At 47.2% G+C, this 22,255-nt stretch overlaps 1 protein-coding gene across 1 annotated transcript in view; it reads left to right on the top strand.

Moving 5' to 3' along the window:
• The window catches only part of NUDT17 (nudix hydrolase 17), a 683,665-nt gene that overhangs the window by 287,225 nt on the left and 374,185 nt on the right, over positions 1-22,255 (top strand). The gene's annotated exons all lie outside the window — the stretch shown is intronic.

Raw genomic sequence — 22,255 nt, 5'->3', positions numbered from 1 at the left:
AGCAGTGTAAAAACTACTAATTGACCTGCCATAATGAATCCTTTGACAGGTAAAAGACTCCCTTTTAAATATCAGGTCACCCCTAAATTCAAAACATTTCACCTCAGCCCACCTCGAGTGTGGCTTTGGCTTTGTCTTCAGTACTTTGGCAATCCTTGCACCTTCATGGCGATCGCTCTCGGGACCTAAATGGAGCGATCCTTGTGCTTGGCTACCCTCCTGTTGCGGAGACATGTCTGCGTGTCAGAGCAATGATCCAGTGCTGAGATTTTCTCTCTATTACCACCAACGGAGTCACCCGGAGTGAGGCTGTCCTCCCCAGCCACACCCTACTCACACGCATACTGTCTCGCCACATGATCTTAGTTCTCCCGGGCCCTAAAGTTTCCCCTCTCTTGTCAGTATGGCAGGGCCTTGCCGGAACTCTACAGGGGAACAACTCCTACACAGTTGTTTATCCTCCTAATCTTTCCAAAACCGCAGCTAAAACCTTCAAACACTCCATTCTGAAAATACACCCTGATCTCTGACCTACGTTATAGCGCTGATAAGGGCACAATCATTAATGACCTCATCTTCTACTCCAGAGAAACATCCCTATGGCGCAATACCCTCTGGAACCTCCTTAACGTACACAATACCAGGAACATTTCGTATGGCACTAAGCTCACAATCACGCCCTCCTCAAACTTGCGGGCTAACCTTATCATCACCTTCAACAAAAACGGCATTGTCCTGGATCAAGCTCCGACCAAAGATCTCAACAAATTTGCTGGCCTCTTCAACCTCCTCAAAAAACATGTGCACAACCCTCATCTTTCCACACTCCCCCTACACCAACATTCGCCACCCGACCCCCTCCCTCGCTCCGTCCAACGCAGCCCAAAGGATAAGGACAAAAGCCTCCCGCTTAGTCCCACCAAAGGCCCAACCACTCCCCCTTCCCCTCCCACCCCCTCCAAGGGTGCAGACTAGACCAACCCAACCCTTGCCGGTCACTGCTCTAAACGGCTCTCCAGGTAGTGTCACCCATATCTCTGCAAGGGATCTTCCTTCCACCCCCACACAACCTCCACCTCCCCTCATGGAGATCCTGCCGCAGCCCTCTGCTGCCAACCAGTGCTCTTCCCCACCTCCATAGTAACTCATAGGCTAGACACCCACAGAGTAGCAAACACCTGCCCCAATTATCCCTCGACCAATCTGGCAAGTGTGCCTAGCCACTCACGAACCACTCCTTCAAGGGTTTATGACACAGGTCAACCTAGCCCCACTCCCATGCTACCAGCGCATACCAACAGAACCGTTCCTAAATCACTGACCAACTTTCTGCAAGCTCTTCCCTCACGAATGAATATTGAAACTGCTCCACAGAGCATCTAAACTAACTCAGAGCATTCATAACTCCATTCTGGAACTAAAGAACATCCTTCATCTCACCAAACTCTCTTTCTCGATCTCTACTCTCCCCTCTCACCAAGCCCCTCTATCACCCGTTGCCACTATCCCTGAGACACCTTCGCCCTTTGCAAGCAGCCCTGCCACCTCTCGGAAGAGGACATTCTAGCCCTCCTCCTCACCTACAAATCTGCCCCGAAACCCCAAGTCCTTTCGACTTGAGTGACAAACACGCTATCCATATGGTTGCAATCAACTTTAACAGATCAGCTATTCTCCGCAACAGAGAAGTTATTTATTACAACCTAGCGCAAGTTCCCATTTCCACTCCAACTGTCCGGCCTCTTAATTAACTGCCGCTCTGCAGTGAAGCATGCCGCCGATGTCGCTGATCTCATCCTGAGCCAAAAATCTGACACAGCAATCCTGACGAATCTTGGCTCCATGAATCCTCATCGCCCTACCTAGACCTCTTAGTCCCTGCTAACTATAATATCACACGGCTGGATAGGCAATCAAAAAAAAAAGTGGGAGGCATTGCCTGCATCTACCGCTCTAACCTCTCCGTATCTGAACTTCTGGCAGATCCCACTGAATCCTGCGAATACCTTGCACTCTCCATATGCAGAAACGCCACTCAACTGTGCAGACTGCACATCTTTTACCACCCCCTAGGTATGAAGGACACCTTTACGGACCACCTCATGGAAATCATCACAGCCAAGGTTTCCTCCAATTCCAAAGACATTTTTCTTGGTGACTTCAATCTGCACTGGATTGACCACAAGGACCCTCAGGTAAACTCCATCAAAGACTTCCTGGCCGACCAAGCCCTTACCCAAGCCTGCCCACTCCCAACACACTGGAAAGGCGCCCCTCTTGACTGGATCATTGCTAAGGAATCAACGGTCAAGCTTATCTCGATAGACCCTTGCGACTGGTCTGATCACCACACTATTACCTTCCACTTACTTGGCACCCACAAGACAAGGGCACCACAACCTGCGATTCCCAAATGTTGGGTTAGAGAACTGAGAACCTTGATCTCTGGAAACTGGCTGCACACTGCAAGATTGACCTCCCCCCTTCCTTATATCACAAGGGTCAACTACCTCCCAAATCACTATATCATTACTATGTGTAACATTCTTGATGATCTTGCTTCTCTAAACCTCAAAAGAACCCAAATCAAAGACAGAAACCCCTGGTTCAACTGATCCCTCAATAATGAAAGGAGAACCCTCCGGCAGACAGAAAGAAACTGGAGACAACACCCCTCAGCATCCTATTTAAAACTTCTCGCCAGACCAGAAATGCCTATAATAGGAACATCCTCAATAAAAAAAAAAATTCATCAGATCAGAACTGGGAATGCCATGAATAGACCTCGCAAGCTCTTCGAAATGGTAAAACACCAATCTAACAAACTGGCTAAAACCTCCAAAGAAACCCCCAAATCTCTTATAACATTCAAGGAATTTTCCTCTATCTTCTCTGACAAAATTGCTGCCCTAGGAAACGAACTTAGATCAGCTTCCTACTCTCAACCCCCTCAAAAACTGCCTCATCTCTCCACTCTGCCCCCCAGATTTCACCCAAAAACCAAGCGCACTGGTCCAACTTTAAAGTTTACGACGACCTTTACTTCTTGAAAATTCTATCCACCTTAAACCCAAACAACCACTTTAACCCCTTCAGTGCTAATGACAAGGGTAACTCGTCATGGAGTTTCCATTGATTTCAATGGAAAGTCAATGGAGGTCCATGAACACCCTTAGCAGCCAAGTGGTTAACGACCCTCTCCCCTCAAACTGCTTAGCCAATGCCTCCCAATCTATCATTCCTAATTGGACGGCAATAATCAGCGTCTCCCTTCTTCAGGGGTCGGTACCTGACTCTCTAGAAGGCGGTCAAGTCACCCCCATCTTAAAAAAAACCTACGCTGAACCCTGTTTCCCCTGACAACTTTAGACCTATATTCAGTATCCCACTCCTAGCCAAAGTTCTGGAGAAAGGTGTGCAACAGCAGTTGAGCCAACACATCACCAACTTCCACCTGCTAGACGACTTCCAATCCGGTTTCAGGCCTGGGAACAGCACTGAAACCACCATTCTCCACATCATGGATGATGCCCTCCAAGCCCTTGACCTAGGCAAAACCTGTCTCCTTATCCTCTTAGATCTATCCTCTGCTTTCAATACGGTCAACCACGAAATACTCCTTGAACGACTCAATCTCAGGATGGGACTGGATGGCCACGTTCTCGAATGGTTTAGGTCCTTCCTCCTTAACCGCTCTCAGAGATTCCTAATCGCCGGTAACTTGGCCGCTCCCTCTCCGATCACGGTCGGAGTCCCCCAAGAATCAACCCTGTCCCCTATCCTCTTCAATCTTTACCTTGAACCGCTAGCAGAAGTTCTACGCACCACTAATATCTCCTACCACATGTATGCCGACGACACCCAGATCTACATCAAAATCTCTTCTCTTGAGGAGAATCTTGTCCTGAATGAGGCCTTGAAGCTAACTGTCCAATGGCTCACCTCTAACCAGCTCCAGCTTAATGCAAAAAAAAAACCAGAATTTCTTCTAATCTCCCCACCCAAAACCAACCCCGACATGCATCAATGGACTAAGGCGATCACAGCTTTACACTGCCTACCGACCATAGTGAACTCTGCCAAATCCCTTGGAATAATCCTAGACTGCAGCTTGAATATGCGTGACCACATCAACTTGATGGCCAAAACCGCCAGATTTCACCTGAGCTATCTAAGAAAACTGAAACCTTTCCTCGACACTCCCAACCTAAAAATAGCAGTCCAGGCACTAGTCATCTCCAGACTCGAATATGGATGCTTTACTCCCTCGGGCCTACCCACAATCTTTCTGGCCCCCTTAAAAACCTGCCTCAACGCCGCCGCCAAACTCCTAACAGGCTCAAAGAAATTTGACCACATTTCACCACACCTGAAAGCTCTGAACTGGCTCCCTCTTGAGGCCCGGATCCAACTTAAACTGGCTTGCATCACTCACAAGGCTCTTTACATCAAATCTCCTGCCTTTCTCGCCTCAAAACTCCCTGTCCGTCGGAGACCTTTTGCTCCAGCCTCCGCTCTTGCGAAAGGAAAACACGTACAATTGGGCTTTCTCTGGGGCCGCACCAAGAATATGGAACTCACTCCGGCCCACTATTAGAAGAATTCCGTCTCTGGCACATTTTAAAAAGGATGCCAACATCTTCCTAATGGGCAAATTCCTCACCTAAATTCCTACATTACATTCCCCTCAGTGACTTTGCTTTATATCCTGTGACTGCTACACCTTGGATTTACCGGATGCTACCCACCCAGCACCTCCGGGAATCCCACCCATGGGCTCTTGGACTTCTCGTTCTTCTAAAATGTATGTACCTGTCTTTATCCCAAATGTTTCTACCCCCCCCATGTCTTTTGTATACAACCTATTAATCCTGTAAGTGCTCTGATACCCTAACGGGTCAAGTTCACACTCTAAAACACACTAAATAAATAAATATAGGCCTTTTGTAGCCCTTGAAGTGACTAGCACCCATAAGCTATTTTGACTGTGGCAGGCCTAGCTGTCCTAAGTATATAAACCAGAGTACAAATTAAAAACCGAGTACTACATCTGGGAAATGGGACTAGCTAGAAATGCAATTAAACAACTACTTTTAGTAGTTATTAAAACTCCAAATCAATGGTGAAGGCAGATTTGTAATAAACATGAAGGAAATGTAAGTAGCTTTTGCAAAGTTACTTTCTCTGTTTGAAGTTCCTGGAGGCTAATTTGCTTTGACTATCCAACTTCTCCCAGCCAGTGGTTGTCCTTTGAATAGGTGTGAAATACCTCTCAGGAGCAAACAACAGGCTGACCTGAATGGGTAGAGGTGGCTCCTCTCAACTTCACGAATTTGCCGGGGTGGGGGGAGGGAGGAGCTATGGGCATCCTTTTTGACACTACAATGTCAAATTCTGCTGGAGTCTCAAATCCTGCTTGACAGGTCTGCAGGTTTCACACATAACACTTGGAACGCACATGAAAGGAAGGGGGCACGATGACAAGACAATGTTTGTGTGTTCACTGTCTGGTTGCTGAAGAAGAACAATTGTTACTTACCTGTAAACGGTGGTTCTCCAGTACTGGTGTCTTTCATAGATTCACATGCTTGAATATTCCCCGTCGTCGAAGTGGGAGCCCCACAGTAAATAAAATAGCAATAAAACCAATCATATATGTATATAAAAACATAATTACATACATTCTAAAACCATAAATACTCCTAAGTACCAAGGTTAGCATTAACACATAGGAATACATTAAAAGAAAAAAGCACTTGCATAGCATATCCATGTCACTATGCTAGTACAAACTACAGCCAATCAGGCGCAAGCACCCCTCTAGAACCTTCTCCTCAGAGGCTCAGGCCCTCAGATTTTCGTAGCACAAGAGTGACAAATGATCTTTGTTGACCTGCGGTCAGCATTTCACCTGGTACCCAGGGACAAACTGTGGAGGGTAGTTCATGAACTTGGTCTGCCCGGGTATCTTCTTAATGTTTTTACAAGGCTCCATAGTGGCACCTATGCTCAAGTAAGGTGCGGGAAGCATGGCGAACTGTCAGCCCGCTTCCCTTTGAATCAAGGGGTGCGCCAGGGGTCTGTGCTGGCACCTACCTTGTTTTGCCTCTACATAGAAGGATTAGTTGCACATCTTCTTGGAGCCATCATTATAGATGCCCCGAGGTTAGTTACTGGACGGGTGCCCGCTCTGATGTTCGCGGACGACACTTTGTTGTTGTCCAAGACTTTAACGGGCATCCAACGTACCTTGGATGGCTTTGCCGACTTCTGTGTATCTAGGGTATTGGAGATAAACCTAGATAAAACTATAAAACTAAGTTTATGATCTTCAACCCCCCCCAAGGCAGACGCGCCTGAATCCCATTCTGGGTGGAACCCCATTGGAGAGAGTAAAGACCTTTGAATATCTGGGTATTACTCTGGGAGAACACCTGGAATGGGATTCGCAGCTGGCAAAAGCAGCACTCAAGTTAACAAAAGTGGTGGGGGGGATCCAGAAGCTGCACAGAGTGTCTGAGTTGAAGCCTGCGGCTCCAGTTATTGAAATTTATAATGTACAGGCTAGACCAGCAGCACTATATAGGGCCAAACTTTTGGGTTACCAGAAATCACCCAATTTAGTTAAAGTAGAACACGCTTTTTTGAGGAACATATTGGGTCTTCCTGTGAGCACCCCGCTTGTACCGTTACGCATGGATCTAGGGCTACTCCCTATTGAGGAGGTTATGACATTACGCCCTCTAACTTTTTGGAAAAGATTGTGGTCTGTGCCGGAACTCGATTGTTACAAAAATGAATTTAGGGATATTTGGGATCTACTGAAAAGTAAGAATATCCGGTGGCTGACCCATATAAAGTCAATCAGCTGTAGGATAGGTCTATCGGAGCTCTGGGAAACCCTGGATGTAGTTTGCCCGGAGCTAACTAAAGCTGATTTGGTCCGCCACTACAGGAATTTCAATCTAGCATCCCTTCATGCGAGATCTGAGGGGGGCAGGTTGACCACTGAGTTCCCTCAAGTTAAAGTAGAATATAAAAAGGAAGAATTCTTAGATCTGATATATCCTGCATTAGCTAGGAAATTGTATATGCAATTGAGATTGGGTACTCTTCCACCTAGAGTGTTCACCAGTAAATGGGATAGAAACAAGAGTAAGGAGTGCCCTGCTTGTGAATTCCACCTGGAAAATGAAATACATGTTTTCTTCTTCTGTCCAGCGTATCAGGTTGCACGTAAGCACTGGGTGATTGCAATTTGTAGAAATCTAGGTTTCCGACAGTGCGCACAAGCACTTAGAGTGTTAAAGTATGATACGCATCCCCCTATTGTCTTTGCCGTCTCACGTTTCCTGATTGCTATGTGGCATAGACGCAGGAAATTGATCAATGCAGCCAGTGTTTAGCATGAGCTCTCTCTTTTAAACCTAATGTGAATGTTCGATTCGGAATTCTATGTTTAATTAGGTCTTAAGTACTGTATTCCTATTTGTAAACCTGTATATTCTATGTATTTTAATGAAGTTTGTATTTATTATTTTAATTGATGTATGTATGTATTTTATGAACTTTTATGGCCCGTTGTGGCCGAAATAAAGTAATCGAACGAAATACCTCTCAGGAGCAAACAGGCTGACCTGAATGGGTAGATGTGGCTCCTCTCAACTTCACGAATTTGCCGGGGTGGGGGGAGGGAGGAGCTATGGGCATCCTTTTTGACACTACAATGTCAAATTCTGCTAGAGTCTCAAATCCTGCTTGACAGGTCTGCAGGTTTCACACATAACACTTGGAACGCACATTAAAGGAAGGGAGCAGGATGACAAGACAATTTTTGTGTGTTCACTGTCTAGTTGCTGAAGAAGAACAATTGTTACTTACCTGTAAACGGTGGTTCTCCAGTATTGGTGTCTTTCATAGATTCACATGCTTGAATATTCCCCGTCGTCGAAGTGGGAGCCCCACAGTAAATAAAATAGCAATAAAACCAATCATATATGTATATAAAAACATAATTACATACATTCTAAAACCATAAATACTCATAAGTACCAAGGTTAGCATTAACACATAGGAATACATTAAAAGAAAAAAGCACTTTCATAGCATATCCATGTCATTATGGTAGTCCAAACTACAGCCAATCAGGCGCAAGCACCCCTCTATAACCTTCTCCTCAGAGGCTCAGCCCCTCTGATTTTCATAGCACAAGAGTGACAAAAGAGTCTAGGAGGAGAAGCGAGCCTGTGAGGGGAGGTGGGTGGGTCGCATGTGAATCTATGAAAGACACCAAAATTGGAGAACCACCGTTTACAGGTAAGTAACAATTGTTCTTCTCCAGTATTGGGGTGTCTTTCATAGATTCCCATGCTTGAATAGAATAGTGAGCAGTAATAGCTGGCCTCAAGACAAAATAGCAGTGCATTAGCATAAACATGCAATGAAAATGATATAATGCTGCCAGACATATCATAGTAAAAACCATACAGGCAGAGGGAAAGAAAGAGGCTCACCTTATTTAAAAAGATTGCGAAGCACCGCTTGGCCCACTGTCGTATCAGCTTCGTTGATCGTCTCAAGACAGTAGTGCTTTGTGAAAGTATGCCTGCTGGACCACGTGGCTGCTCAACATATTTGTCGAATCGGCACACCAGCAAACGGGGCCGTAGAGGATGACATCGCCCTGGTGAGTCCTGGTGAGTTCCCTCAAGTTAAAGTAGAATATAAAAAGGAAGAATTCTTAGATCTGATATATCCTGCATTAGCTAGGAAATTGTATATGCAATTGAGATTGGGTACTCTTCCACCTAGAGTGTTCACCAGTAAATGGGATAGAAACAAGAGTAAGGAGTGCCCTGCTTGTGAATTCCACCTGGAAAATGAAATACATGTTTTCTTCTTCTGTCCAGCGTATCAGGTTGCACGTAAGCACTGGGTGATTGCAATTTGTAGAAATCTAGGTTTCCGACAGTGCGCACAAGCACTTAGAGTGTTAAAGTATGATACGCATCCCCCTATTGTCTTTGCCGTCTCACGTTTCCTGATTGCTATGTGGCATAGACGCAGGAAATTGATCAATGCAGCCAGTGTTTAGCATGAGCTCTCTCTTTTAAACCTAATGTGAATGTTCGATTCGGAATTCTATGTTTAATTAGGTCTTAAGTACTGTATTCCTATTTGTAAACCTGTATATTCTATGTATTTTAATGAAGTTTGTATTTATTATTTTAATTGATGTATGTATGTATTTTATGAACTTTTATGGCCCGTTGTGGCCGAAATAAAGTAATCGAACGAAATACCTCTCAGGAGCAAACAGGCTGACCTGAATGGGTAGATGTGGCTCCTCTCAACTTCACGAATTTGCCGGGGTGGGGGGAGGGAGGAGCTATGGGCATCCTTTTTGACACTACAATGTCAAATTCTGCTAGAGTCTCAAATCCTGCTTGACAGGTCTGCAGGTTTCACACATAACACTTGGAACGCACATTAAAGGAAGGGAGCAGGATGACAAGACAATTTTTGTGTGTTCACTGTCTAGTTGCTGAAGAAGAACAATTGTTACTTACCTGTAAACGGTGGTTCTCCAGTATTGGTGTCTTTCATAGATTCACATGCTTGAATATTCCCCGTCGTCGAAGTGGGAGCCCCACAGTAAATAAAATAGCAATAAAACCAATCATATATGTATATAAAAACATAATTACATACATTCTAAAACCATAAATACTCATAAGTACCAAGGTTAGCATTAACACATAGGAATACATTAAAAGAAAAAAGCACTTTCATAGCATATCCATGTCATTATGGTAGTCCAAACTACAGCCAATCAGGCGCAAGCACCCCTCTATAACCTTCTCCTCAGAGGCTCAGCCCCTCTGATTTTCATAGCACAAGAGTGACAAAAGAGTCTAGGAGGAGAAGCGAGCCTGTGAGGGGAGGTGGGTGGGTCGCATGTGAATCTATGAAAGACACCAAAATTGGAGAACCACCGTTTACAGGTAAGTAACAATTGTTCTTCTCCAGTATTGGGGTGTCTTTCATAGATTCCCATGCTTGAATAGAATAGTGAGCAGTAATAGCTGGCCTCAAGACAAAATAGCAGTGCATTAGCATAAACATGCAATGAAAATGATATAATGCTGCCAGACATATCATAGTAAAAACCATACAGGCAGAGGGAAAGAAAGAGGCTCACCTTATTTAAAAAGATTGCGAAGCACCGCTTGGCCCACTGTCGTATCAGCTTCGTTGATCGTCTCAAGACAGTAGTGCTTTGTGAAAGTATGCCTGCTGGACCACGTGGCTGCTCAACATATTTGTCGAATCGGCACACCAGCAAACGGGGCCGTAGAGGATGACATCGCCCTGGTGGAATGAGCTCTCACTGTAGATTGAAGAGGCTTGCCGGCCTTCTGATGACAGAATGAGATTGCTGAGGAAATCCAACGTGCAATAGTTGACTTGGTAAGTGCACGCCCTTTGCCATGCGCCCGTAAGCAACGAACAGTTGGTCAGACCTATGAAAGGGCGCTGTCCTGTCGATGTGAATTTAAGGCATCTCTTAACGTCTATTGAATGCAAACGTTGCTCCGCCGGAGATTGGGGATTAGCGAAGAAAGGCTTTAAGAACCCTGGTTCATTGAGGTGAAAATCAGTTGGCACCTTAGGCATGAACGCCGAGTTGGTGCGAAGCACAACAGTTCGATTTGAATTGAAGGAAAGGAGGCTAAATGGTCAAGGCGTGGATGTCACTCACGCGATGAGAGGAGGTCAAGGCGAGAAGAAGGGCAACCTTCCAGGTCAAAAATTTCAAATCCTCTTTGTGGATGGACTCAAAAGGCGCCTTCATCAATTGCGCCAAAACAATATTGATACGCCAGGTAGGAGGAGGACCCCGAATGGGCGGAAACATCCTGAACAGCCCCTTGAAAAACGCTGAATGACTCTGGAAGAGTAGAGAGAGGAAGACCCATCCTGCCGAAAACAAGATATTGCCGAAAGGAAGACCTTCAAAGTGGAGTGGGAAAGTCCTGATTGAGCCAACTGCAGAAAGAACGGCAGAAGCTGAGCAGGAGAAGAGTGCACAGGATGGATGTTGGCAGATGCACACCAGTGAGAGAACCTTTTCCACTTTAGCTTGTAAGTTGTTACTGCGGACTGAGTTCTCGCATTGGCAAGAACGTCTCTACATGCTGGCGAAATGTTCAAGTGGGCAAATTCAAGGTGCTCAGGTTCCAGGCCGATAATTTGAGAGAGAGAGGGTCCGGATGGCAGATCTGACCCTTGTCCATTGGGAGGAGATCCAATCGAGGACGAAGGAGGATGGGTTTGCACTGTGAGAGAAGCAGCAGCTCTGAGAACCACGCTTGACAAGGCCATCTGGGAGCGATTAGGAGAATGTGGCACGGCTGTCTCCCCATTTTCCACCACACTCAAGGAACCAGTGGGATCGGCGGGAAAGCGTAGGCAAATAGATTACACCAGTCCATCAAAAGGGCATTCCCGCACGACCCTCGATGGGGAAGCCAGCTTGCATAAGATGGGCATTTCTGGTTCACAGGGCTCGCAAAAAGATCCATGATCGGGCGACCCCACAGCCCCAAAAGATGAAGTCCAGAGTCGGCTGATGCAACTCCCACTCGTGGGTCAAGGACGCGGACCTGCTGAGGGAATCCGCTAGGATGTTGGAGATGCCTGGTAGGTGAACCGCTGTCGGGGTAATTTGGTGACGGAGTGCCCAGTCCCAGATGCTCTGTGTCATCTGAGAGAGGAGCGGTGACTTGGTGCCGCCCTGTTTGTTTACATAGTGCATGCTGGTGGTATTGTCGGTTTGAATGAGCACTGATTCTCCCTGAAGCAGAAGACGAAAAGACTTGAGCGCAAGGAAAATGGCCATTACTTCCAGTCTGTTGATGTGCCAGGAACGTTGAGACAGGGTCCACTTGCCTTTTATGGATAGCCCCTGAAGATGTGCGCCCCAACGTTCGAGGGAGGCATCCGTGCTAAGGACGAGCTCTGGAGCAATGGTTAGGAGGAAAGAAGTACCGGCAGTGATGTGGGACGGTTGAGCCCACCAGTGGAGAGCGGACCTCATCCGAGCAGTCACCAGGACCAAATCGTTGAAAGAGCCGGTGACCTGATGCCACTGTTTGTTCAGTTCCTCCTGAATTGGGCGACTCGTGAGCCTGCAATTTGGGATCAGGGAGATGCAGGAGGACGCCATCCCGAGAAAAGATTTCAATACACGAACTGAAACGGACCCTTTTGAAAGGAGGAGAGCCACTAGGCATAGAATCCGTAGCTGACGTTCGTGAGACACGAATGCCTTCACCAGCGAAGTATCCAGAGTGGCGCCTAGAAAAGTCCTGCAGGGAACTGGATCGAACTGAGACTTCTCGGTGTTGATGGACAGACCGAGGGAGTGGAATAGAGTCTGACAAAATAGAGTGTCCAGAGACGCCTGATGACGAGATTGCGACTTGATGAGACAGTCATCCAGGTAGGGAAAGATTTGAACGCCCTTCAAACGTAGATGTGCAACCACCGAGGCCAGGACTTTTGTGAAGACGCGAGGGGCGGAGTGAAGGCCGAAAGGCAGAAACCTTGAACTGAAAATCTCTGCGCCCTACCCGGAAGCGCAAGTACTTCCGGTGTCTTGGAAGTATCGGCACGTGGAAATAGGCGTCCTGGAGATCGATGGTGGTCAGGAAGTCGCCCTCCGAGAGAAGGCGGAGAATTTCCTCGAGCGTGAGCATGCGGAAGGATTGGCACTTCAGGTACTTGTTTAGGGCCCTTAAGTCGAGGATTGGATGCCATTCGCCGAACTTCTTGAGGACTAGGAAAAAACGGGAATAGAACCCCATCCCCTTCTGAGACTTGGGAACGACTTCGATGGCACCTTTCTGAATCATGAGTCGAATTTGTTGAAAGAGCTCCCTGAGGTGAGCCGGAGGGAGACCAGTTGAAGGAGTGTTTGGAGGGAACTTGACAAACTCCAAAGCATGGCCTTTTGACACAATGTCCAGCACCCAACGTTCCGAAGTGATTAAAGACCAATTGGAAAAGAAAAGGGAGATTCGACCTCCAACTTTGAGTGGGGAAGGCAAGTCATTGCTTCTTAGAAGCGGAGCCTCTGTAGGAAGACTTTCCTCTGTACGACTTTGTAGACTGTTGCCGATAGGACTGCTGTGACTGGGAGGAATATCTCTAATTTCCTTGACCGTAGGAGCGGTACTGGTTGGATCCATCGTGAAAAGAAGAGGAGGTGCCGCGTCCGCATGCACCACGAAAAGGCTGTTTGCGAAACTGCAAAGTGCCTAGGGCACGAGCTGGCTCTGTGTCCTTTTTGATGGTTTGAAGTGCGTCGTCCTCATGCTGGCCAAAGAACGATTCGCCGTCATAGGGCATGTCAAGGATTTTCGCCTGAACCTCCTGGCGAAAAGAGGTGGAACGGAGCCAGCACTGACGACGTAAAACAGCTGCCCCCGCAAGCTGACGAAAACCAGTGCACGCAATGTCCACAGAGCAGTCGATAATCTCTGATGACGCTCTCTCTCCCTCCTGAAGAATCTTGAGAGCCTCTGTTCGGGAGGGCTCAGGAATGAGGTCGATAAAAGAAGACATATCCGACCACATCTGGAGGTCGTAGCGACCCAGAATGGCCAGAGAATTTGCAGACCTCACGGTGGTAGAAGCCATAGTGTAAATTTTTCGCCCAATGGCATCAAGACGACGTCCTTCACGGTCAGAAGGTGCTGTAATTGGAGAAGACGGATTCCTGGAACGGCGCTGTGTGGCCTGGGTGATCACGGAATCGGGTTTTGGCTTCGCTACCAGGCAAGGTGGAGAACCCTGGGGCGCCCTATATTTCTTCTCCAAACGAGGAAGAAGTGCCGGAATAGAATTTGGCGTCTGCATCAGTTTGACACCCTCATTCCAGATGAAGTCAATTATGGGCATTGCACGAACCTGTTTAAGAGGTTGACCCTTGAAATCATAAAGAAAACAGTCCTCATCCTTCAGAACCATAGGGAGTTTGAAATGCAGCGCTGCTCGTTCCATAAGTTGGTGAAAACCAGCTATATCAACAGGGGGGGAATCCCCTGGACCCAAAGGGGGAGGTGATGGTGTCTGGATCTGATAATCGTCCCAATCCGCCATGGTCCCAGCATCATCATCAACTTCGCCGTCTTCCCGATCTGGGCGAACGTCATCATCCTCATAAACAGTTGCCTGAATCTGAATAGATGTTGCAGATGGCGCAGATGGCCCTGGCAGTGCAGTAGAGGTAGGAGCAACTATAGTTACAGGCACCGTAGGTTGAGGAGATCCATGGTGAGAAGGTGGAAATCGTCTATTATAGTCCTCCAACATGTATTGGAGATTAGAAATAAGAGAGAGAGGTATTTGTGGTGTGGGAACCTGAGTAGAAGGTTCCTCCTCATGGAAGTAATGATCTTCCTGATCGTCCTCATAGTCCTGACATTTTATGACCAGCTCCGAAGGGCTTCGAGCTACGCGAAATCTATCATCTTCCTCCTCATCTGAACCAAAGTCAGGCTCCGATCCTGTGGCAAAAAGAGGAGATGGAGGCTGAGAGTGACGTGGAATCGGAGGTTGATCCAAAGACTCATCTCGGTGTTGGAGCAGAGGGTCAACAGCAGGAGTCCCAGAACCAGATGATGCAATTGGCACCAGAGGCAATGATGCGAAGTTAGACGTCGACGACAGTAACTCCGTCGACGGGGCATCCACCGTCGACGAAGCTGCCGCCGCCGATACCACCGCCGTCGACGAAGCCGTCGTCGACTGAGCCACCGTCGACGGAGCCACCGCCGCCGCAACAGTCATCGACGGAGCACTGGCCGACGATGAGGCTCTTCATTTTGCTAAAATTCTCTTCACAGAAGGCGTCGATGATGATTTTGACGTCGACGAGACTCCCTTTTTTGGAATCGTCGACGAGACAGATTTAAAGCTCACACACACACCATCGTTGACACTGAGGACGTCGACGCAGCCATCGTTGACGACCCGCTGGCACAAGTCATCGCCACTGTCGTCGTCAGAGAGCTAGAGATGGCAGATCTCGTCGTCGGACGGACTGTCAACACTCCCGTCGGCGATTTAGGACGTTTTTTAGTGGAAACATGCGTAGAAGGAGCCGTGGACACCTGAGAGTCAGATCTCGAGGGCGTAGGCGTAGTAGGAAGAGGTGGAGACACAGCAGGAGTCTTCTTGAGTTGAAGCTTTCTCTTATTTAGGAATGGACATGGCAAGTCCTGCACACTGCTACGCTTAGAAGTGGCTCTAAACACACCTGACGCAAGGCTTTCTTCATCAGAAAGAGGTGAATCCTTATCCTTCAACCTCTGCAATCACAGGAGGAGACACCCTTCCCTGTGCTTAAGGGTCTTGGTTGAGAAAGTCCTGCAAATTTTACATTTGCCTACCTCATGCTCTGGATAGAGGCAATAAATACACTTCTTATGAGAGTCCTCTGAGAAGAGCCGCAATTTCCCACAAGAAGCACATGGTCGAAACAGAGACTTCTTACTAGAAGACATCCCAAAAATTGTAGAAATCCACAAAGAAATGGAAAAAGCTGAGCAGAGCTCAGGGGGACTCCCTTCACACGACGTGCGGTAGAAAATCAGAGGGCCTGAGCCTCAGAGGAGAAGGTTCTAGAGGGGTGCTTGCGCCTGATTGGCTGTGGTTTGGACTAGCATAATGACATGGTTATGCTATGAAAGTGCTTTTTTCTTTTAATGTATTCCTATGTGTTAATGCTAACCTTGGTACTAGTAATTATGTTTTTATATACATATATGATTGGTTTTATTGCTATTTTATTTACCGTGGGGCTCCCACTTCGACGACGGGGAATATTCAAGCATGTGAATCTATGAAAGACACCCCAATACTGGAGAATCCTACATTTGTACTACCAGACTTCTGTCTTTGAATTTATTGTGGGTAATGTGGCTCCATGAAACTGGATTTTAGTGTTAGTTGTGAGAGTCTCTAGTATTACCGTAGCCCACCCTACACATACCACAGCCGCCCGAGCTTAGTGTGGCTGAAGACTTTCACAATCTTGAAAATGTCCTAAGTATGTAGGGTTGTCCTCAGGAACTTTGAACTCATTGGTTAGGGCGTGCCACCCATTAGCTTGTGCCAGGTATAATGTGGAACCCCCAGGTACCCACTTCAGAACACTGCTGGAGCTGATGAAGAACAGAAGAGGCCTGCGGGAAGCCCTACAGGACTGGACCTGCTCCCTCTTGTACCAAGGACAAAAACACATATGCAAGGGTAAAAAGGCTGACCTGTTCAGGCTACTGGGATACAAGTGCAAAAGGCCTTTCCTGCAACTGTCCGGCAGACCAGTGGCAAATGGACCTGGACTGCACCCTGCTGTTTGCCTGTGACAGACAGCCTGTTGAGACTCTTAAGTGCCTCCCTTGAGGTCCTGGGTGTCTTCATAGAAGTGTACTCTTGTGGTGGACTGGGGCTTAAAGAATTAAGTCAGAGGTGAAATCGTTGGCCAGGACCAATGTGGTTGCTGTATCCAACATCTACTGCACCGCGGTTAGCCCCATATTATGCCTAGGTCCCGATCTACTGCGACCATCTCCAGTTTACCTTTTTGGATTTTGTCATTTTGGTGTCATTTTGCTTATTGAATTGTAGTCTAAGTCGCTTTGGGATTTTTATTTTCTTCATTTTGACTTTATTACTCTTTTGGTATTACATAAATATTTTACACATTGTCCTAAGTTAAGCCTGTTTTCTCTGTGCCAAAACTACAGGGGGTTTAGCTTGGGTTAATGTAGTGATTTTAAGAGTTCACTCTGACAAGGGTTGTTATTAGGTGGATACTCACCCACCTCATTTAATAATCCAGTTTCTTACATGTATTAAAGTAAAGCAATTTTATACCACTTTAAAATTCAGTATCACACAAATGAGGTATGAAAACAGTGCAGCCCAGGGCATAAATTTACCATCCAAATGTCTTCTTTTTTTAGATCCTTATAATCATTTTTTAAGTCCCAATTAAGCAAACCAAATCCATAACTCAGAGAATGCATTGTCTTGGAGTTTTTCTTTTTCAAAGTACAAGGCCTCCCTTGTTGCAATTAGTCATTGTGCAATTCAGGTTGCCAAACTTCACATTATAATAGTATCGGAGAATAAAAAAGGTAGCAGGATCATAATTGGAAGCGTATGACAGGCCACCTATTTAGGTGCTTGCAGAGTAAATATCTTAATCAAGAAAGTGAATGTGATTTCATATACACATAAACTGTGCAAGATGCATTTTGGGTGTTGTATTTCCTCGATTTAACATATTGGTTTTGAGCATATAAAGCATGGCATTTTTTGTGATGTACTTTTCCCTGTTGGAGATTGACTGTATTTAAGACAATCCCTGCAAATTAGGATGTATTTGCCAGAATTAACCTTGGTTCCAGCATGTCCACAGGAGCAGAAGAATGTTCCCAATCCCCACCTATGTTCAAACACAAGGAATAGACATTTACATTGCTATGTTTCCACACTGGGGGAAGGGGTAGGGATGAAATCAAAACTGCCTGTATAGGCTTTAATGCTGCCTTCTGGATACTCACTCTGCAACCTTGTGTCTAATGAGAATTTCACAGAATCGAATGGTGATGGCAAGCACCTAAAATGAAGCACAATTAATTCTAAGCAATTTACACAGTAAGGATGTTCAATTTGAATATATCTTAATAGCTCTTTATACTCTCGCACTTTACACACACTCTCCAGATTAGAATACTGTCACTCTTGTATTTCTATTTAGCTAATACTTCTAAGACTTTTGCTTCTCTCTTATAACAGATTCATACAAGTCTTGGATTTCTTGGAAGACACTAAAACGTATTCTTCTTGAGAAATTACATGGGAACATTTGAAACTATAAATTGATAATCGAAAGAAAGGAGGAACCCAACTCAAGGCTCCACAAGGAATTCCAAGAAATCCATTTGTTGAAGCTAGAGTCTCTTGAATCTCTGATTTTAAGTTTACTTGAATCCTCATCAGTTCAGCAATACACATAGAAACCGCCTGCTAATTATTCTGCAACACTCCTTTGAATATTCTGGGGATAAAGATGTCTGAAAAAAGTGGAGACTGTGAGAAAAATGAGTCTTTTCTCATGAATGAGGAATACTCCAGGTATGCACACCAAGGTTCTGAGGAATCAAGGTAAAGAACTGAGGAATACTTTATCAATTCAATATTGAGGCGGCGCACTGAGAAAATAGCTCTCTTGCAGAGGGTCCAAAGACTAAACCACTGACCTCTTTTCTCTTTAACTGGGGCTGCAATCTTAGAAATCCTCCGACGCCGAGTTTTTAAGGAAGTTAAAGAATGACTTCAGAACACTCCTCAGATATGGTAACTGATTTCTCCAACATGGGTATTTGTATAGTAGCTTCCCATATAGTCTGCTTGCTTTGTTTTCAGATGACATACACTCTGGCCTTCCTGACAGTAGTAATTTTCATCATGTATTTGTTGTTGAAAAAATAATTGTCAGTACATAATTTTTTCTTTTTTTAATCTCTTTTCATACACACAGTGGGCCTGAAACAACATGAGGAAAACGAACTTCCAAAATGTATCTTATTAGTGTACATGTGTATGAAATCTCACATAATTTTAGATCAGGATATTTACTTTTATATATATATATATATATATATATATATATATATATATATATATATATATATATATTTTGCCAAGTGGCGGTACCCACCGGGTAGTTATAGTTTGGACCATGTTTCCTTAGGAAAAGTATTTTTTTTTTATTTGTTTATAACTTTAGCTCACTTTGACAAATCTTTACACACCTTTCCATAAAAAATCTCATCCACCTCTGATCCTTCCTGGAAAGATTTGGAGTGATCCTTCAAGAGGGAACCAATAAAATTGTATGGTCCCAGACCGCATTTTCCCATGGAATTTTTGATAGGAAAATTGACCAGCGCAACTGCAAAAATTGCTTTACGAAATTACAGCAAATTTTTCAGAAAGCAACATCTTGGTCCAGAAAGCATATTTTTTGTGATGTTCTGCAAATCGGTTTAGTAGTTAAAGAAATTAAGGGCCATATGTAGGTAATCCAAATTTACAGATTCTGTAGTAGGGGATCTCTGTGTATAGTCATAATCTAGTGAATAGTCCCGCCCATGTGCGTGGACCCCGGAGCAATCAAAAATAATCTCTTACAGTGTCAAAAAATGCAGAAAATGCATAGACACTTAAGAGAGAATTTAAAGACAGATAATGCAGCCAAAAGGCTACACTGTCCAGTACTTCAACTAGAAATTTCCACCATAAAATCCACAAAACAGCAAAGCCTGTACAGATTTCCCTTGCTTAACAGCAAAATCCCTCAGGAATGATAGAGAGAAGAACCTGGACAGACAAGCCCCATAGGCTGCCATTATGTGGCTTAATTAGGATACTGTGCCTTTAAGAGAACCTTCCAGAACCTTCTCTCAGTATCCCAGAATGCATAGCAGGTCCAACTTAGCCTCAGTTCTTTTTTCCGGCTCCTGCAAGCAGGACCCTGGAGCATTGAGCTCTCCCTTTCAAGGGTTTTTGTTAGTGTTTTACACTGATTTCGACTTTTGGTACTTTTAAAGTACTCTGGTGACTTTCTTTCTGTGTTTCTGCACTCTTTTTTGTCCAATAATGCCTGCATTATTCGACAAATGCCCTGAGTGCTCAAGAAAGAAGGCCAAGACAGACTCCCATGAGGTCTGTATTCTCTGCCTTCCCTCTTCCCACATCCCTGAGGAGTGTAGGATCTGCAGAAGCTTCTCTGGAAGGACCAGATCAGGCTTCAGGGCCTTGAGGAGAGAAAGCTGAAGGCACGAGGTGGGTCAGGAGGGGCTCCTTCTACCCATGCTGAGGCCTCTGGGGGGCTCCCCAGGGGCAGGAAGACCAGCCCGCGCCCAAGGTCTCCGTCTGGGTCAGTTGCGCTGACCACGACGTCGAGGGGACGGTCAACGGCCAGTTCCAGGTCTCCCCAGGGCTCTGGGTCGAGAAAACGTCGCCCGTCGACGTCGAGGAACGTGTTCCGGCCGCCGTCGAAGCCGGTGTCGATATCCTCGTCGTCGCTGTCGGCGTCGAGTGATCGACATCGGAGGGCCCGGCGTCGGCGCTCGCCGTCGAGGCGACACCGCCGTTCGCCGTCGAGGACATCGTCGTCGAGGGGATCCTCGTCGTCAAGGTCGCCGTCGAGACGTAAGGCATCTCCGGCGCCGAAGAGGTCGACGTCGAAGCATTCCAAAAGGCCGACGTCGAGACGGTCGAGGAGATCGACGTCGAGAAGGTTGGAGAGGTCGACGTCTAGAAGGTCCAAAGGGTCGCCGTCGAAGCGATCCAGGAAGTCGACGTCGAGACCGGCGAAGAGGTCGAGGTCGCCGTCGAGGCACCATCGCCCGTCGTCGAGGTTTCGTGGCTCGTCGATCTGGTCAGGGTCGACGTCGAGACGGAGACACGGTTCGACGTCGAGGAGTGTGATTCGGTCGACGCCGAAGGACCGTTCGACGTCGAGGGGACATCGGTCGTCGTCTGGACACCGGTCATCAGCGTCTGGAGGTCCTAAGGACAAGCCCAGGACTGTGGGGGGCTCCCCACTCTCTGGTAGAGGTGATGGCTCGCCGGGACCGGCGCATTCCGGGGTGGATACTCCGATGAAGCCGTCTACGCCTCCTCCGCGGCCGGCTGTGCCGAAGGGTCCTCCTCCGAAGGCCCCTACCCCGCCTCCGAAGCCGGCTCCGCGGGACCCGCGTCCGGTTGCTCCTCCACCCCCGATCCCACCGAGGGAGGTGTCGATGCCTAAGTTCCCGACGCCTCCGAAGAAGACTCCTAAGAAGCCTGGAGCTCCTGACCCTGGGAGGCCGAAGGAGCGTCCGAGGCCCAAGAGGTCGAGGTCTCGCTCGGGGAGACGGGACAAATCAAGGAGTGGCCGCGGATCTTCATCACGATCCAGGCATCATCACAAGAGACGTCGGTCCAGGTCACGTTCTCCTTCTGGGACCCGTTCCTACTCGCCCACGCTGTCCGATTCGCCGGAGACTAGGGTGTCTCCGATAGACGATATTAGCACATTTCAGGAGGTTCTCCTGCGTGGTGCGGCGAAGTTGGGCATTGAGGTTGAAGCGCCTACGGCTTCTACCTCGGTAATCTTTGAGACTTTACACAAGAGGCACTTGTCTCGCCCCCTGTTACCTCTGGTGCCGGGGCTCCTTGAGCCCGCCGAACAGCTATTCCTGACGCCGGCAACGGTGAAATCTGTCCCTTCCAGGATACTGAAAAAGTACAGGGCTCCGGACTCAGACCCAGCCTTCTTGAGGAAGGACCCGGTACCGGATTCAGTCATCGTGACTGCTGCTCGGAAGCTTCATGCCACCTCCCCTGCGTCCACGGTGCCTCCGGACAAGGAGAGCCGGTGGATCGATTCTGCCGGTCGCAAGGCGTGTGGGACATCCGCCTCGTCCATGAAGGCAGCCAGTGACTCGGCTTTGCTGGGACGTTACGACCGGTCCCTTTGGGACTCGATGGAGCAGTTCGCAGATCTCGTCCCTCGAGACCGCAAGGAGGACTTTGTGGAGATCGTCAAGGAGGGGATGTTGGTCTCTAATCAGGCCATCGGCGCCGCAGCAGACATATCGTTGCTGTCCGCGCACGGATATTGCCACGGGATTCACCAGAGACGCCATGCTTGGCTCAGGTTGACATCGTTGAAACCGGAGGCACAGCAACGCGTGGCGAATCTCCCGTTTTCCGGAGATACCCTCTTCGGGAAGCACGCGGATGATGAGATGGCCAGGATGAAGGCCGAAGCGGAGACCCTGACGGCAGTGGGCCTGGAAAAGCCCAAGGAAAAGAAACCCTTCCGACAGTACCAGCGTCGGTTTGGGGCGCAGGGTCGTGGAAGGGGGCAGTCTGCTGGTCAACATCAACAGCGGCAGCAGCAGCAGCAGTACAGGCAGCCCTTCCAGAAGCGGCAGGGTGGTAGAGGTCGTCAACAGTCCTCTACCGCGACCAAGGGCCCGGCCGGGTCCCGTCCCTGAGCTGTTACTTCCCCCTCGTCCGTTACCCGCTCCGGTGGGGGGAAGCGTTCAATTTTTTCTGGCAGAGTGGAGAAAAATTACTCAGGACAAGTGGGTGCTGAATATTGTTTGCAATGGATACAGTC

This window comes from Lissotriton helveticus, chromosome 12 (genome assembly GCF_964261635.1).
Source record: "Lissotriton helveticus chromosome 12, aLisHel1.1, whole genome shotgun sequence".
NCBI classification, from domain to species: Eukaryota; Metazoa; Chordata; class Amphibia; order Caudata; family Salamandridae; genus Lissotriton; species Lissotriton helveticus.
This window is presented reverse-complemented; position numbering and strand designations above follow the sequence as displayed.